At 31.1% G+C, this 20,501-nt stretch overlaps 1 pseudogene; it reads right to left on the bottom strand.

Annotated features, from left to right (window-relative positions):
- Nucleotides 1-3,000: 3,000 nt before the first annotated feature.
- On the bottom strand, nucleotides 3,001-5,803 carry LOC123196050 (annotated as a pseudogene).
- Between the last annotated feature and the right edge of the window lie 14,698 nt (nucleotides 5,804-20,501).

Below are 20,501 nucleotides of genomic sequence, written 5' to 3'. Positions count from 1 at the left end.
AACTATAAACAATTAATTTTATTAAAAATATATATTTAAAAGTAAATGATTTTAATATATTCAAACTATAATTCAAATCAGACCAAACTATGTTTTTTTTAGTTTAGTTTATCTTGATTTAAAACCTAAAATAGTCTAACATGGTTTGAAAATTTTCAAAACCCTTTTTCTCATTTTGATTTGAAAAAGCTTTTAAATTGTACCAAACCGAACCGTACACCTCCCTATAAATCACTGTAATGATGTACAACTTGTTTAAAGGAAAATGTCTTAAAAAAATGTTTTTTATAATTAGATAAGTAATCAAACTATTGTCATGATCACATGATTTCATTTGTCCATACATGAATAATGTGGTACATCATAGTGCACCTACACTGACTCAACCCAAATACATCGAACTTGATCAAATCAAACTCAAGTTAAAATTTCAACAACCTAAATTAAGATTAACCCATTTGTCCATCAGTTATACTGATTATCCTATTAGTAACCATCTAGTGATACTGTACATCAAATTAAATAAACTCGAACTTGAACTTAAAATAAAAATTATAATTCAATCCACGCTCAAACCAATTATAGATTCAGCTCAAATCCACCCCTATTGCACTCCTTTTCAGTGGAAATGTAAACCAAATTAAACAAATATAATATTTGTTATACTAAAATTTTCATAAGTGAAATATTAGTTTGAATAATTTCTCTGCGTATTGTTAATGAATATGACACATCTATATATACTATTACAATCAACTATAATTAAAAATATAATAAACTACTTTCCTATTTTGTAAATTCTAATCCTTATATAACTTTGATTCTAATCCTAATGCAATTTATACATCTCATATACAACTTAACACTTCCCCTCAAGTTGGAACATATAGATCTTTTATACCAAACTTGTTACAAATAAAAGCAATACGAGGACCCCTTAAGAGATTTAGTGAGAATATCTGTTAGTTATGTGACTAGTAGTACTGCAACCAGACTAAACTTTTTCTTGAATAAAATGATAATCAATTTCTATATGCTTAATTCTCTCATGAAACATTGGGTTGAAGGCAGTATAAAAAGCAGCTTGATTATCACAGAGTAACTTCAACTGTGATCCTTCTGCAAATTTCAACTCTTGGATCAGTTGCTTCAAGCAAATAAACTCATAAGTTACTACAACCATTGCACAATATTTTGCCTTTCCACTCAGATTAACAACAACATCTTGCTTCTTACTTTTCCAATATACTAGGTTTCCTCCAACAAGAATAAAACCAAGCTTGCTACAAATAAAACTAAAGCAAGGAGACTATTTCAATCCGTACACAAAGTGACAGAGTTTACATACCAAGTTAGACTCCCCTTAAGCAACAAAGTCAGACGGTTGCTCTATATAAATTTCCTCCTGAAGCTCACCATGAAGAAATGTATTTTTAATGTCAAGGTTGGTCCAAATGGTCAAGTTGATCAATTAAAGACACGTTTGATGGTAAAAAGGTACACTTAGACTTATGAGTTGGATTATTATAACACTTTTCCCTTTGTGGCTAAGATATCTTCCGTTAGCTTGCTCTTATCTATGGTTACCATCAGACAATAGCCTCTGTACCAATTGGACATTAAAAATGCATTTCTTCATGGTAAGCTTCAAGAGGTAATCTATATGGAGCAACCACTTGGCTTTGTTGCTCAAGGGGACTCTAGCTTGGCATGTAAACTTTATCACTCTTTGTATGGATTGAAACAACCTCCTTGTGCCTAATTTGAACACTTAGTATTGTCATTCAATAATTTGGTATGGTTCAGTGTGAGTAATTATTCTATTTTCTATAAACATATATCACTAGAAAAATGCATCTATTTGGTTATCTATGTCGATGATATTGTCATTACAAGAAGTGATCAAGATGAGATTGCACAGTTGAAGAAACACTAGTACAACCATTTTCAAACTAAAGACATGTGGAGGAAAAAAGTATAACAGTTGAACAGAAAACAAAATAGAATGAGGTACCTTGTTTTGTAGGATTGAAGAAAGCATCCGATTAATCCATTTGGCTTTATCAGTTTTTACATTGTCAACCTTATTAGTTAAGTGATCCTCTAGACCTTGTCTCATACACCACAATTCGACAAAGATGGCCCATGAGGTATAATTGACACTCCCTATTAACCTGATTTAGAGTCGAATGCCTCTAATGACATGATTGAGTAATGAGATTACATGAACTTGAGGAAATATGAGTTGGTAGAGACCAAATAGGTTTAAAATATGCTTTGATTGACTTAGTGAAGACCAAGAGCTGAACAAAAAGGAAAATCCAGTGATAACAGGTTTTCTGACGATGGACGACAACAAATAGCGATGGGGCTCAAGAGTTTGACTCTTCGGAGTGGTCTGAGTCTAACGATGTCAGTGGTGAGGTGCCACATGATCAGGAGAAGGAGATTGGTGATAGAAGTTATCGAAATAACAATCTGTGTGTGGAGGCGTGTGTGATGGTGAATGGCGAAGCACTTCTAAGGGTTTGTTAACAAGGGAGAGATGATCAAGCTGGTGTGGTCGGATTTTTGATTCGATACCAAGAGGAAGGCAACCTGAGTTTCATTGGAAAAGGTCACTGAAAAAAAAAATTAGGTTTTTGAGTAGGAAAAGGTCGCCAGAAAAGTTAGGGTTTCTAATTCTTTTGCTTTCATACCATGAGAAATATTAGTTTGAATAATTTCTATGTATATTGATAATGAATGAGATACATCTATATATACTGTTACAATTAACTATAATTGAAAATACAATAAATTACTTTCCTATTTTGTAGATCTTAATCCTAATATGATTTGTACATCTCATATACAACTTAACACCATCCAACCATGGCAAAATAATATGTGGCTTTCCCTTTGCTCTTAGTCAACACATACCAAGTTGACAATATTTACATATCATAAATTGACATTACACATTATATTTGTTACTAAAATCTCGTTCCAAGAACAGTATTGACTAGCATTTCTAGTATTTATTTCATATGTTGCAAAGATTTTTGTCTGTTTTTGGTAAATTAAATTCTATACTGGCTTGTGTTGGCAAACAAAGGTGTGTACAATTTCTCTAGTTAGCCCTCTAGCAGGGAAACAGATCAAGAAACAATGTATCATCCTTAACAAAGATGGCAAGTAATGATCTATGTGCATTAATGAATGAAAGGCAGATCAACTACCTAGTCCACCTCCAAAAGAAAAACAAGATGACGCTAGTTGGTATCATTCCAACATACTTGATCCATCTATCGACACTATTCCTCCTCTCAATCAGCTTCAGTACTGAGTTGGAGAGCCCCATTGTGTTAAGAACATCGAGAGCTTTCTGTTGTACTTTCCAAAAAAACAAAAAAATAGCTCTTTATCAATGTCAGCAGGAAAAGTAATGTTAAATGCATTAATTAAATGTCGAATGTTTAGTAAATTAAAAGGACACAATGTGTAACATTTTCACTAATAGGAAGTTTATAACTTTATGCATTAAAAAAAAAAAATCAGAAACCAATACATTTTCATCTATCTGAAATTCACCCATCATGGGCTGTTTCAGAGCAAGCTCCCATTCCATGTAATGATACATGCTAATACTAACAATTACAAAATACAACACCATTCTTATTTTTAGTTTTTCAAATAATGATATTTTAAGTTTTTAAATAACAAAAATAATGTCATATTTATAAAATTTCTCCTAGGTACTTTCGATGTATGTAGCAATATAAAGAAACCACCTAAATTCTTCACAACAACCACATAGGCACCACAACAGACAATTTATAAGCTTTATGTACTAGGTATAAACTAATTTTAATGATGAGAGCTAAGAAGACCCAAGGGTCCTCCTCGGTTAAATTAGAGTTAGAAGAATATTATTCCGACCAAAATGGAAAATTCATGTTTGACATTTTCCATAGGATTAACTTTCTTTTTTTTGGCATGGATATGTGAGTGTATGTGAATAAGTACTGGTTTAAATGCCAATACCTTCAGGCGTTCCCTTTGCTCTGCATATTTAGCAAGGATGGCAGTTCCTGTAGTGAAGGACTCTTTGTAGCATTCTTGATGAATTTCAAACTGACTGCATCGCTTGTGCCTCCTCATCAAAGATTCTCAAAACATAAGATGATTCTCCATTCTAGAACGAAAAATAAATTCATCATATTTGAAAATTAATTCTCCATCAATATCAAGATAGAACTATGCTATTTTCACAACTCCTAACAAAAAATGGCTGACATACAGCTCTCCCAAGCAATTCTGCCCGCTCTCTAGCTTCGTTCATCCGTCTCAGAGTTCTTAACAGGTAGTTGTCGAGACTTTCTTTCAATGATTCAGCCTCTTCTGCTATCTGTTCCACTTTTCTTCACAAAAAAAAAAAAAAAAAACCATAACAGGGGTAAATACTGTCACCACTACCAACACCCAATAACTAATTTCATAATGAAACACAGGAAAAGAAAAAAAAACCAATAATTAAAACTAAGATTAAGAGTAACTGATTTCTAATTCCAGTACCAGTAACCATGGCAGACTTTAGAAGTCTAATTACAGACCCAAATCGTCAGGTATAAAGGTTTAATGCTGACATTTATTCAACATTCTAATCCAATAGCAACATCAGCAACAGTATCGTTATGGATCATACAAAATCTAATGGCCTGGTGATCACAATAGAAATAGAAGTTTAATACAACACAGTACAACAAGATTCTAGTCCCATTGTAACAACAGAACAGGAAAAGTTACCAGAGTTCAGAACTCTAACCTAAAAACCTGGTATATATAGTCGATATAGCAGTTCAATACAATGCAGTAATTTAAGATTTAAATCCAAACGTGATTGCAGTACCAGGAATGTTTCTGGATTTTAGAATTCTAACTTAACAATCTAGTAATTAAAGTTGGAGCAGAAGTTATAATACTACATTGGAAACCAAGACTTCAATCCAAACGTATACCAGTGCCCTTCAAACGGATTTTAAAAATTCTAACTTAACAACCCAGTATCACAGTGGAAATACACGTTCAAGGGCACACAGTAATTCAAGATTCCAATCCAATTGCAACTACAGTACCAGTAACGTAAAAGGATTTTAGAATTCTAAAATTACGCGATTTTGTAATTACAATGAAAATACGAGACTAATAATACACAATAATTCAAGATTCCAACGCAACCTTAATTAAAGAACCGGTAATGTTAACGGTGGCGTTCCGATGATTAAATAGCTGAAAGAGGTTTTACCATTTCCAGAGATCTCGCTGTGACTTAACAGAGACAGAGCGCCATAGGCGATCCATTTCGACGCAGAGAGACAGGATCTGAGCGATGTCTTTTTTGACGGCGAAAGACAGCTCCGGGGAATCGTAACCGCCACTGGGTGTGGAGCTCTCTAGTTGCTCCAGTTTCTCCACTCCGTCTCTTGCTTTCAACAGCAGCTTCTTCGCGCTCCGGTGTATCTCCGATAACGTCCCTCCTCCTTCAACAGCCATCGCCATTTCGGTCCGTTGAGAGATGAAAAGATTTGTGAAATTTTGGCTTGTAGAGCCTAACTTTTGGGTTTGTTAGTAGGGATCGCAAAGGAGAGGAGAGAGCCGGGGAGGGGATATCAATTCCCGTCCCCGGCCTGTTCCTCTTACCGGGATAACAAAAGAGCCCATTTCTTTTCTGCGAAAAAAATCCTCTCCCCATTACTATAGAAAATAATCTCTTTTTCATCCACTCTCCGTGCATGTGGATAAAAATCTCTTTCCCATCCCCGTTTACTCTCATGCCTATTGGAAAAAATTCCCATTCCGTATTCATAAATATAAATTTTAATTTTTTTTATTTTTTAATAGATAAAATAAATTATATTTTCTCAAATATCATTTGCTTGGAGAGATGCAAAATACTCACTTATTTCTTTAGTTCAAATACAAAATATTTTTTTAAAAAAATTTATAACAAACACAAAATCTAATAATATACAATACTCAATCTCTTCATTAGTAGTTTTTCATATTGATATTTTTATTAATGCTTCATGTTGATACAAAACAACATTTTAAAAACTACCCTACAATAATCAATTTAAAAAGAAAAATTAATTTAAAAGCACCATATATAAGAAATATCAGTAAATTTGTAATTAAAACTATAAAACTAATTGAAATATATTGAAAAATCAAAATCTCCTTACATGCAAAACATCAAGGTTGGGCAATGAAACTCAAATCCATGTCATCAATTATCAACTACAACACATGCAAAAAAATAAGTAATAATTTCTTTCAATATTTTTAAAACCAATGTTTCATATTCCACTTAAAAATAAAATTAATTATTTGATTTGATTAGAGAGATTAATGAAAAATATTTATTATCTTCTTATCATTGTAGATTGTCGAACATAACTCTTCACCTTTCAAGAAAATAAAAAAAATTAAAGACTAACAAAATTTAATAATTATTAACTTAATATTAACGTAGATAAAAATTCATTTTATTACCTTTTAGGGCAGCCCATAACCAATTTTGAGAACACATCAATGCCTCTTATATATCTGAATGAAATTTATTGCGATGTGGACTTACTACCTTTCCAATAGTGTTAAAAACAGACTCAGAAGCAATAGTAGAGACTATAATAGCAAGAATATCTCGAGCAATACTCTGCAAGGTTGGATATTTAGACCTATTTAACTTCCACCAAGTCAATATATCAAAGTCTAGACTCCTAGGTAAAAGTTGCTCCTTTAAATAACATTCAAATTTTGACTTTCTCAAGATATCACTTGATTCTTGTTCAATAAACATATCAAAATCAACTAGGTGTTCCTCATCACCATAAAAACTAAATTGAGAAGAAGATGAAGCAAACAAAGTTTGATTTGTACTACTTATATACTTAAGTTGATATTTATAAAGTAAATTACAACAATACTATTGAATTTTGATTATTTCGTCTTTGTCATCATCTCTATCTATCAAAGGAAAGAAATAATCTAACAATTTCATTTTGAATCTAGGGTCTAAAACAATGGCCACCCCTATAACCCCATGAATTACACTCCAATATTTGTTAAAGTTTTCAATCATTTGTGCAACCATCTTCTTTATTATGATATTTTCACATATGAGTCATTTTGTCAAATGAATTTTGATTTGACAAATTTTAAGAAAATATTTATTTGCGGTCGAAAATTTAGTGTCAGAGAATAGTAAAGTAACATTATAAAATATTTCTAATTTCCTACAAATATCTTATGCCAAGTTCCATTCTTTCTCCATTGATAAACATTTATATTGTGGCTCACAAAAGTTTAACCAACAAAAAACTTCTTTGTAAATCAAAGTAGTATTAAACATAAGATGAGTTGAGTTTCAATGAGTCTTACAATAAAGAGATAACTTCTTTGTACTTTGAATACCCAAGTGATTGATTGCTTTATCAAAATTTTCTTCCTTTTAGGTGATCCTCTCCAAAAGGCAACACTCTCTCGAAATCTTTGCAATTTTATCACTAATTACAGATAAATCATCTTGAACAATTAAATTGAGAATGTGAGCACATTAACGAATAAGAAACAATGAACCATAAAGCATAAGTGATGAACGTGATAATTTATTTAAGATATCATCAATAATTGCATTATTAGTGGAACAATTGTCCACAATCAATGTGGACAACTCAGAAATCACATCTTTTGTATATGGGGTAGGAACATAAACAAACCTACAATTCAAATAGAAAATTGTTTATTTTATATATGTATGTATATGTTAACAAAATATATTAAAAGACATTAAACATTCAAAAAAATTACCTTATAAGTTTATTTTGTAACTCCATTTGTTATCGATGAAGTGGCCTGTAATAGTCATGTACCCTTTATTTTGGTTGTTTACAATCCACAAATCACAAGTGATTGTAGTTTTCCCTAAATTTTTGTTTAACAATTTCATTGTCTTGCCCTTTTCAACATCATAAATGTTCATTATGTCCTTTTTAATGTTGTTTCTAGAGACTATCTTGAACAAAGGTTGAATAGTATTGTAAAATCTCCTAAACCCACAATAATCTTCTATGCTTAAAGGATATTCATGCAGTATAATCATATTGTAAGGTCTTTTCTACCTGCCTCTTGATCAAATTGACGAGTGGGTAATGTCAATTTATTATTCTCTCTATAGGATCCCATAAGCAACTTTTGTGCTATATTATGATATTTTCTCTTCAGACAAATTTTATGATGATCATGTAAATGTCTAGTGCTATTTTTTCCCTTAATTACCAATTGTTTGTGGCAATAGTTACAGTTTACCTTGTCTTTTCCATCATTCTTTACTTTCTTGAACAAGGACTTGAACAAGAGAGTCGTCAGGTGCATTCTGAAAAGGACTTGAACAAGGACTATCCATCTCTTGACTTGATTTATTACTTTCATCAATAGACAATTACATATGATTACTTCCAACTGAAGTTGCAGTATGATGATCACTTTCAAAAGATGTTAATTTTTTAAAGAATTGAGAATTTTGAATATTAACATCTTCAATGCTTTTTTTTATTAACCAAAGAGTTTTCAACAGACATTCGTATTAGATAATCCAAAATTTAGAATACAATTTAATATAAAACACAAATATTAATAATGCAAATCACAATCAATAAACTAATTTCATCATCCCAAAATAAAACATGAACCATTATAGTCCCAAAATAGTTATCTTTAATTAGGTTTGACTATGTCAAATTTAAAAACTCAAAAGTGGCATATTCTTCTATTGAATTCTAATGAAAACAGAAAATACAGGTACATCATTGCAACTAGAATACCTTCACCATAATATTTTCTCAAACCTCTATGGTTAAGCATATTCTTCATTTCATCTTGTCTAAACAAGTAAAATATTAAAATTACCTGAATAAGAATGCTCTTTTGGAATGCACAATTGAAATCTTAAACAAGAACCTATATTAGAAAATATAAAATAATAATTTTTTGAAGGGATAAAATTCATATTTTTGTTATTAGAAATATGTATGAGATTCTAAAAATAAAAACCATTCTATTAAATTCAAGGGTGACATATATGCATAAATGGTTAATCAAGAAACCAAATTTTCAAGTTTTCTTCAAAAGCCTATCAATTAATGTGCAAATAATTAGAGCTTTTCCGAACAATCTAACATCAGTCTATCAGTTAGTATACAACAACATCAATTAATCTAACATCAAGTTTTCTACACAATCTAACATCAGCTAACGTTAGCTTTTTTACACAATCTAACATCAACTAACAATAACATCGTATATTGTTACAACTAATCTAACATCAACTTTTTTTGTACAATTAATAAATAATACAAAAGCTTCAATAGCATGAACACAAAAACTTAATTGTAAACATGTGAGGTGCAAGGTAGGTAGACTTACAAAAGTAAACTCTACTAATGATTAGATGGTGCAAGGTAACCAACTCAAAATCAAGAAGATGTCAAAACTTAAACTGTGATTTCGGTGGAAATTGGACCTTTAACATGATGAAGCTACTAATGATTAGAGAAAAAAGAAATAGATGATGGATGGCTGGGTGTGCGATAGTGGAGTAAAATATGGAAGAAAAAAGAGTTTAGATTTAGGGTCAAAAGGTGGGTGACAATTTTGTAATAAAAATTATTAAGGGTATAGTTTTTAGTAAGTATGTATTTGATTTATGACAATTTTGTAATAACTTTAAACTCTTTATAATATATTAGATTTAGGGGATAGGAAAGGGCAGGGCATGAATTAAACATTTTAAATGAAAAATTAAATGACATAAAAGGAAGTGAATTAAACATTTTAAAGCATTTTTTTTATCAAATTAGTATATTAAAATAATTTATACAAATTAATGAGATATTCTAAATAATTAATACAATTAAAATAATATATAACACAAAATATAAATTTAAAGGATGAGAAAATAAAAAAACCGATGTATAGTGATTCGTCGCAATGTGACCTACATTTACCTCTCTAAGTTATCTCCCTTTGAGTATTCTACTAATTTTTAGTTAACAAAACCCCACCCAAATTTTTCTTCACAATATAGATAACTTTTAAGGTACTATTAACCTTTACAAGAACTAAAACTCAATTTCTCTTATTAGAAATCTATAGGCTTACCAAGAGCAAAACTCACAAATTTTTATAAATATGAAATATAATCTCTCTTAAATAATTTATATGAAAGTTTGCACTTAATACAACCTAAAGTAAATATAATCATGAAAGCAGAATAAAGAAAAGTTTGATTAGAGAGAAAGATTTGCAAGTGAATAGTTCAAGAATGTTTTATTCTAAAATATATAAAAATTCTTGGTTGCAAAAGTTATTCCTAAGCGAATTTAATTAAGTTTATATAAGAGAAAATACAAAAAGTAGTTGTTATAAACAAAACTAGTCATTTTAGTTTTCTAGAATATGCATAATTTGGTTGATTGGATATATTTTAGTCAACTTGACGCAGGACAAGCGTAATAGGCTTATGTTTTGATGCCACTTGGTATAGGACAAATGTTTATGGGGTTGTGATATCATTCACAACGATGCGTAGAGTTGATATCGTTCAACATATGAAAGAGATAACAATAATTCTTACAATATTTGCAAGGGAATTCTAAAGAAAACTCAAATAAGAATTTTATTGATAAACTGATTGATTGATTTGAATGACAAGACTCATACATTTGTATAGGCTTATTTTTAAACTAGACTAAGAAAAGTTATTGATACTAGCTTAACTAGAATTATGAATATTAATTAATTCCAAATTCTATGAAATTATGATTCTAGGAAATAACATTAGTAGACTTTAATAAAATTGAGATTTTCTAACCAAATATTTCTAAAAACTCTTTACTATATTTAATAACTTTATAAACACAAAATATTTCTGAATTCAAAATAAGACTTATAATTATTAGGAAAAATAATATTAATAAAATATTCAATTAATTAAACTGGATTAGGAAACTTGTCTTCACATAATTTGCCACATAAACATGCCACCTCATGCCTCATAAGCACACCACATCACTTTGTCATGTCATACCAAACATGTTGCCATGTATCATTGGCTGCCACTTCATGCACCTAACATTCCTCTTGCCTTTATTTGCCTTTTCCCACCCAACCTCCTTCTTTCCTTGGATGTTATATCAATGTCTTTTCCTTTCATAATTTAGTATTATTTTTCCTCCACGATTGGAATGCCTTGATCCCTCATCATTCTCCCCTACTAAAAAAAAAAAAAGACTCACCCTCGAGTTGTCATCTGTAATGTGCCATCCAAATATAGAAAAGGCTCAAACCAAGGTTTGAATCCTACCCTAATTAAAGGATGAAAATTTTGTTTCCAAAGATATAACCATTCCATAATATTCCTCTTAAGTTCATTGGCACCTATATAATTTTTTTTAAGAGTTATCACGGAGTTACCTTGATTAACATTGTCATCATCTTTGTAAAAAATACCTTTAATTTCAAGATTCTTGTGAAGGGAATGAAGACTTTCTTGAATTGAAGGTATTTCGCTCATATCTTTCATTTTTCCATCATCCCCAGGTTGTTTTTCTTTCTCTTTTTCAGTTTCTTCACCTAGTGCAACAAAGGTAACACCCAACTTATTATCTTCTTTGATTGAAGAGAGCGTTTTCTTCTGAATTTTCCTCCACTTCTTTAACTTATTTGTTAGCTCCATGCTTAAATTCATCCTCCTTTAATTTTATGGAAACCAAACTCTCCCTTCTTGTTTTGGAGTGTTTTCTTCAACCTTTTTAGGTATGGTGATTCATTTTTTGCCCCACATGAAAGAATAAGTATTACCTCGACCACTAGTTGAAACATCTGCATTATATTGCCATGGACCCTACTAGAAGGTGGCAACAGTTTTCACATATTAAAGTTGTTAGCTAAAAGTTTGATGCAACACATGGGTGCATTTTGTAAATGTGTTTTACTATGACTCAAGAAGAGGACTTCTGTAATACCCTCAGGTATATTCCAGGGGTAATTATGTCTTTTGACCCTGTTTTGAGATTTTTCTCATTTTAAATATATATATGTAGGGGTGTGCTTTATATATATATATATATATATATATATATAAATGCAAAAAAGGGCAAAAAGGGAAAAGAGAAAAAGAGAAAGAGATAAAGCTTATTAAATAAAGAGAAAGAGAAGACTTTTCCATCATTTTGCATCTTCTTCCGTAAAAAGCTCCAGCAGCCACATTCTTCATACTTTCCTTTGCTTTCTTGAAGAAAAAGGAAGGATTTGAGGGAGTTGGAAAATAAGAAAAGAAAAGAAAAGAAAAGGAAGCACTTGGAAGCTTTGGTAACCAAAGATCTCCTTCCTTCTTCTTTTATCTATGTTTATATGCATGTTATGTGAATATGTTAGAGTGTTTTGGTATTGATTTAAAGTGATTTTGGTGATAAAGGAAGCAAAACAAAGAGGAGGAAGCCAACTTTCAAAGATTTGGCTTAAAGCAAGGTAAGGGGTTTCCTCCTTGTTATGTGACATGTTTTAGGCTTTTGGTTCCTTAGATCTATATTATATATGTTGATTTTGATGTTGAAGAATGTTGTTTTGCCATTTGGGATGTCTATGTATGTGATTTTGTTCATGGCAGAAAGTTACAGAATATTTACAGTTTTTGCCACTGAGTTCGTCCCATGTTTTGGCTGCCTTATTGAATGAATTATGAGTGCTATTATATCTTGTTGGAAAGCTCTTTGAATCCTCTTTCCAATGATATATAGCTTGTATGAATTAGAGATCATTTTGACTGTTAAAGATTGTATAAACCGAAAGGACTGTTTTACTAAAGAAAAACAGGGGAGGCAGTTTTTGCCACTGACTTTATCTGCTGTTTTGACTGCCTGATTGAATGAATTATGAGTGCTATTATAGGTCTTTGGAAAGATCTTTGAATCCTCTTTCCAATGATATATAGCTTGTATGAATTAGAGATCATTTGGACTGTTAAAGATTGTATAAACCGAAAGGACTGTTTTACTAAAGAAAAACAGGGGAGGCAGTTTTTGCCACTGACTTTATCTGCTGTTTTGACTGCCTGATTGAATGAATTATGAGTGCTATTATAGGTCGTTGGAAAGATCTTTGAATCCTATTTCCAATGATATATAGCTTGTATGAATTAGAGATCATTTGGACTGTTAAAGATTGTATAAACCGAAAGGACTGTTTTACTAAAGAAAAACAGGGGAGGCAGTTTTTGCCACTGACTTTATCTGCTGTTTTGACTGCCTGATTGAATGAATTATGAGTGCTATTATAGGTCGTTGGAAAGATCTTTGAATCCTCTTTTCAACGATATATAGCTTGTATGAATTAGAAACCGTTTGGGATGTTAAATTGTATGAAAAAGAAGGTTGCCCTGTTAAATGACTGTTCTGTGAACAGTGTTTCGCAATTCTGGGCAAGAAAGGAAGAAAGAAAGAAAGAAAGAAAGAAAAGGAAGAAGAAAGGAAAGAAAGGAAAGGAAAGGAAAGAAAAGAAGGAAAGAAAAAGAAAGAAAAATAAGAAAAAGAATTTGGGACTTAAGATTTAGGGGTCGTCCCAAGAGTAATGTCTGGTGAGTTATGAATAAAATTAAATGGAAGCAAATTTAGTAAAATATAAGACCCGTATGTATGCTATAAACTATGAGGGGGCACTTTACACTACACCGCCCGCAGTAGGGCACGTCCGCAGTAGGACACGTCCGTAGTAGGACATAGACCCCCAGTAGGGTCCGCTCGCAGTAGAGCTTAATTCAGAGTCAGAAATAGTGTAGCGAAAGAAAAAGAGCTTGAGCTTAAAAAAAAAAAGTGCCAAATCCCTATAGTTAGCTTCTAGAAAGTATTAAATAGACACCAGATGGGACAAAGTATAACCCAAATAGTAAAGAGTGAACTAAATTACCCCCTCAATCTCTTATAGAGGTTAGGATATGGGGTTGAGTCCTAAAAGTGAGTTTGAACAGGAAAAAAGGATAGTTTACTTAATTTTTCCCCTTATTGAGTGTTTTTATCACTCACTCCCTTTTCTTTCCTGACTGCAGGTACAGGTGATCGAGGTAGCTGCGAGGCAGGGTCAGGTCAGCGTAGGTAGATCCGGCTGGAGCAGGTTATCTCTGGTTTATATCACATGCATACAGTAGCATGTTCTTATCGACTTTTGACTTTTTGAGATTATGGTACAGTTGCATATGATTACTCCCTGTTTTCAGATACTTTCAGATGAGTCTTTATATGAGTATATACATCTTTTGTTCGCTTCCAGATTTTCAGTTTTCTTGGAATACTTCCTAAAAACTTTTAATGAGACGTTTATTTTAAAGCATTTTAAAAAAAATAGACGCTATGAATATTAATTCGTAACATTTCTCCTTCGATGGGTAGTACTTCTAGGGAGGGATGTTACAACTTCCAAATAAATGGTTGCTTTAGTGTCTATGGAATAAATTCTCTAACTCACAGGTATATGTGATCCTTAGACTTGAGGTCATCAAACCTTTTTGTACAAGGATTAGTATAGTTTGATGCCACCCAATATGCTCTGTAATTGGGTTAACCATAAAGTTAGTGATTGGTTATATCAAGATCTATATGGAAGTTATGGTTAATCAATAGAGGATTAGTCATTCTCGAGTGCAAGAAAAGGTTTTGATTGGTTTTGTTCATGCTTCACATAGATACCAAAACGCCATCTCGTAGTGGGTTAGATAGCAACTTCATTATCACATAAAGACTGAAAGAGCCTTTAAACATAGGTGTCATGTTATTTGAAACACCCTATGTTTGTAATAATATGTCTTCGAAAAATACGACCAAAAGACTTATTCTTACCCAAGGTTTAGTACGTTCCCAAAGTCCCACTTGCTAAGTTTAAAAAACTCAAATACCCACCAGTCAACTATTAAAGTCAACAAAATCCATAGTATATGATACTGAGATTTGCTGAATGGACAGTCCAATCTCAGTAATGTGGTTTAAGGCTCTTTGGTCTCTTGCTTGAGCTCAATGTTTCTTCATACACAACCTTCTTTTAAGAACGCTTTTTTAAGAAAGTGTGCATTCTTACTAACCGTTATTCTTTGATTAGTCAAGAAGCAAAAGTAATACTTTAAACTATTTTTAGGATATCCTATGAACCGACCCTTCTTTAATTTAACATCCAACTTATCTATTTTAATTACTTTAATGTAAGTTGGATATGCCAAAATTTTCATATAATAAAGGTTAAGGAGTTTAGAATACCATAACTGATATGGTGTTTTCTAGATAGATTTTGATAGTACTTAATTCAGAATGTGCATAGCGATTTGAAGGGCACATCTCCTCAATGACATTGGCAAATCTGTAGAGTTTACCATTAATCGTACCATATCCAATAAAACACAATTCTTCATTTCAAATACACCATTGTGTTAAGGTGTATATGAAAGAGTCATTTGGGAAATTATTCCATTGTCTTTCAAGAATTCTTGAAATTTTTTACTCAAGTATTCTTCTTCATGATCTGATCGTAGACTTTTAATACTTTTTCTAGTCTATTTTTACTTCATTATTGAATTCTCTAAAGTTTTCAAAGGATTCTGATTTATATTTCATTAAATACAGATACCCATAGCAATATAATTATCGGTAAAGGTAATAAAGTGGTGAAAGCCTCCCCTGGCCATATTATTGAATGGTCTACATACATCTATATGTATTAACTCTAGTAAATCTTTAGCACATTCCTCTTTACTCTTAAATGGAGATTTGGTCATCTTTCCTTGGAGGCATGATTCACATACTGGATAGGGTTCAAAACCCAATGAACTTAAAACACATTTTCTCCAAGTTGAATAAATTTTCTATTTTCGATGTGAGCTAATCTATGATACCATTGAACCTTGGGGTTTGTTTAAGTTTAAATTCTTTTATTACTAACAGGATTTATATGATAATCATCTAGTTCCAATATATACAAACCATTTGTATTTATAGATTTACCCACTAAAACATTTTCAAAAAATATCAAATATTCGTTTCCATTGAACTAGATATTGTAGCCAAGTTTACATAGTGCAAATACAAAAATGATGTTTCTAATGCCTTTTACAAAATATAAAACTTTGTACAATCCCAAAATATGTCTTGATGGTAGTATGATGTAGCAAGTCCTTGTGGCCTCAACTGCAACTCTTGCCCTATTTGCCATTTTCAAAAAAATCTAGCCTTGTGAGAAAACAAAACTATTCTAAAGTGTCTGCATAAAAACAAACATTAGATGTAGCCACTAAATCTATAATCTAAGAATGATTCATAACTCGACAGTTAGTTATAAACGATTTATAACTCAGTGGGAGGGATTGCAAAATCAAATTTACTTTGATATGATTTGGTAAGACCGCACCTAATATATCTAATTGCTCAATTCCATTGACCGTTTTTATGACATGATCATCAGGGGGGCAATCCTTCCTTTAATCTCATGCTAAAGAGTGAAATGCATAGCTTGTACTCTACTACTCTTGAGTTTTCACTATATAACTCTTATAAAGCCATGAGGATGTCATACCCACCCAAAATGTTTTGTGTTTGGTCTGGGGCTCTTTATTCATTAAGGCTAACATGTAGCCTCGAGCTCTTTGATTATCCTCGATCAATGCCTCGAATGTCTTATGTCCCTCATCGAAGGCATCTAAAGCTATATTGATGGGAAGCAGTACTTTCGATACATTGGCAATTTTTTCAAAGTCGAGTACTATTTAAAGGTTTCTTAACCAATCTTTGAAGTAGGGTCCAATCAAAATGTTGATATTCATGTTTGTTAGGAGAATGTTGTTGGTCATTTTTGTTTTAATCATAAATATTCAAAAAATACTGCAAAGAAAAATTAGTTTTTATTAGTATCTCATTATATGAATTTAAACCTTTTATCGCATAATCTCATTAGTTTCCACTATTTTATTCGAATCTCGCATTCTTTAAACAAGATCTAGAAATTTCGTTAGATTAAAATTCTATCGGGGAATTGAATTCTTATTAAATGTAATTAACCTTACATAATAGAAATCTCAGTTAATTAAATTTAATAAATAGGAAACCCTTTCCATTTATATCCCTATATGAGATTTGATTCATTTTCCATGCCTTTCGCCCAAGACACCTCACTTAATAAAAATCTTTGTATCCTCAGCTAGTTAAATCCAAAACATTAGGTTTTTCCAAAATGACATTTTCATTATGTCCTCACATAATAAAATTTTTGGTCATGATAAAAATAACCATTCAAGAATAAGATAAATTGAATTTTATAACAGAAATTGCATATCCTTCACATAATAAAAATCTTGGGATATTAAAATTTATATTATAGAATTTAATTATCTCATGATGGGAGACATTGATTTAATAATTTTAATTAGGGAAATTTAGGTTTAACTTAATTTTAATTAAGTCCAATTAAACATGGTATATATACATCTCATATATGCATAATTTAAAATATGGTGGGATGATTCTAGGGTTTTTGAAATTACAACCTAATGGCTAACTATTCACCTAGGTCTATGTCTTCATTTGGATCATCATTCGGATCATCTTCGGGTTCTTATCCAGCCACTCTGATTACATTTGAAACTAAGACGCATATGCTCGATAAAATAAAATTAAATAAATGGGATGAGTTTATTTAAATAAAAACCCTTTAATTAAAAGAATATTACAACCTAATTATTTAAGTTTTAAAAAATGACAAATTGCACCTATGATCATCCCTAAATCATACATTCATCATTTAAACTAACATTTAATATAAATTATGAACTCATCCATAATCAATTAAACATTTAATTTAAGTTAAAATCCATGAATAAAAGAAAAGAGCACATACAACATTTTACATTCCTAATCTTTATTTTATGAATATATTCAATGTCATGCAAATTTTTAAGTCAAAGTTTAATTGCATTATAATTACATAAGGGTACATACAACATTTTATATATCACCAATTGTATAATATGAACGTATTCTATTTCCATGTCAACTTTAATCACATTAAATACAAATGAACATATATGCAAAATTTAATATTTAATCAAATTAAACTAAATTATGCATTAACCATTAATGGCATACATACTTTCATCACCATTCAACCACATCATGCATATTCTTTCACAATGCATCATAATTTAGATTACATGTAATTACATTAATCACATACATCATAATCTTCATCAAAGTGTCTTAATCTACATTAAAGCATCATTTAGCATGTTCAAATCAAAGCTTAAAAAATCCATAATTTATATTATGGACCATTCAATATATATATGCACATATTTTTGACACATCACCATTTATCAATATCTATAATGCATATATTACATACAATATACAAAATAACATCAAGAGAAGATCACAATATGTATCACATACACATGGGGCCAAGACATACATTCGCGTCCATCAAGCTTTAATTTTAATTTTAAGCCAAAGTTACATGACATACCATACATGCATGTCTCTAATTCATCTATTTCATGTACTAAACATAAAATAACATAAAAAATTAGAATATATCATTGTTGTCACACGCATCCATCTTCTATGACTCAAAAATTTACTCTACGAGCCAAAATGCACATGCATGTCAAAAACAAGCATATTCACATGCATCCTACGAACATTTCATCATGTACATGTCATATACTGCATGTTCTCCATCTTAAAATCATTAGAACATGAAAGAAATAAAATTTCTAGTCGAGAGAGTCCATTCAAAAGTTTCAAGAAGAGAATATGCTTGGAAAATTTGATTTCAAGGCAAAACCACAACATGCATGCATATACGTGATACATATACATGCTTTTTTGTATAATAAACATATATTTGGCCTCTAAATGAATATGAAAGGAGTTGTACTAGTTCTGATACTGTTTACAAAGAAGAGATGAAGAAGAATGATGCCAAGAACACCATGCATGTAGAAAAGAAAAAGAATCAAACATGTATTGAGCACGAGAGAGAAGGATAAGTCTTATTAGCTATTGTTTTGTCTTCTATATGGATATAGGATGATAGATTAAACTACTCACTTGAAAAACCTTCAAAGAGTTACACCACCAAGCTTTGTCTAACCTTGGCTGAATGAAGATGAGAGGAAAGAGAGAGTTTATTTTTAGTGTGAGAAAGAGTCTTAGTAAAAATGAAGTTTTTTTTTTTCCAGAATAATCTAACAAACTTCATTTTATATTTATGGCTCATTGGTAATTTTAAAATTACCATTTGGCCCATTAAAATCTTGACTTAAACTAAGCCCATGTAAGTATGTCAACAATATAGTTTAGCCGTTTTAATTTTATCTCATTAACACCTTAACTTTTAAAATGTTATCTTTGCACCCATATAACATTTTATATAATTTTTATCATCTTTTGTAAGGTGCTAATCAACCCCAAATAATTAATTTCTCCCTCTCAAAAGCTTGGTTTATTGGTATGACTCTTTAGGTTCATCGTGGCATAGCAATGAATCTCCTTTTAGAAGATCCAAAAATGCATAAAAAAACTCAATGACTATGGTAACATCTAACAATGTGTCATAGCCCCTAAACCACAATGAATAAATACTCTATGAAACCTAATAACTTTATCGAACCTAATATCTATAATCATACGTTTCGTGTTGATAATATCCTTTCGTTGTCCAATTCAGATTGATTTTAGACTTATGGATTTTCAAAACTCTAATTTTGATTCTATACGAATTGTCGATTAAAATATTCATAACACGTGATCATGAACATCCTTTTTATAACATACATGATACTTTGGCCAAAGACTTCGATTTCAAATATTTATTGACATTCACTTTGAAACTCAGATCTGGGTTGAATAAGTGGATATTTAAAGTGTAACACTTTTCGAGTTAACAGATCTCATCTTAATCATCATTCGTCTCTATATACAAATAACACATGAGCAAATGGCTTCTCATACGAAATATGGTTAACCCCATATTCATACACTAGATGAATCACTTGTATTTGTATGAGATCTAACCATGATGTCTCAAGTCAAAAGACTACTTTGTAAACTGGTATAATCATATGATAAGTCATTGACTACGATTTAATGACCATGTGACTTATCATTATTAGTCACATTCTAAAAATGGTTCTTTAACTGTTAATTCATACTAATACCCTAATAATATGACCATCATTGTCACTCGCACTAATGTCATCGCATGACATTCAATGGAGGCATTTAATATGCCTACTATGTGATATAATTGCCCAACTTATATCATGTCCGTAGAGAACAATTTGATAATTCAGTTATATATTAAGTAAGTCATCTGGATAGTTCACATACATACTTTATATTAATTACAAATAAAAAAAAACAACTTATGCA

The sequence above is a fragment of the Mangifera indica genome, chromosome 14, assembly GCF_011075055.1.
Source record: "Mangifera indica cultivar Alphonso chromosome 14, CATAS_Mindica_2.1, whole genome shotgun sequence".
NCBI lineage: Eukaryota > Viridiplantae > Streptophyta > Magnoliopsida > Sapindales > Anacardiaceae > Mangifera > Mangifera indica.
This window is presented reverse-complemented; position numbering and strand designations above follow the sequence as displayed.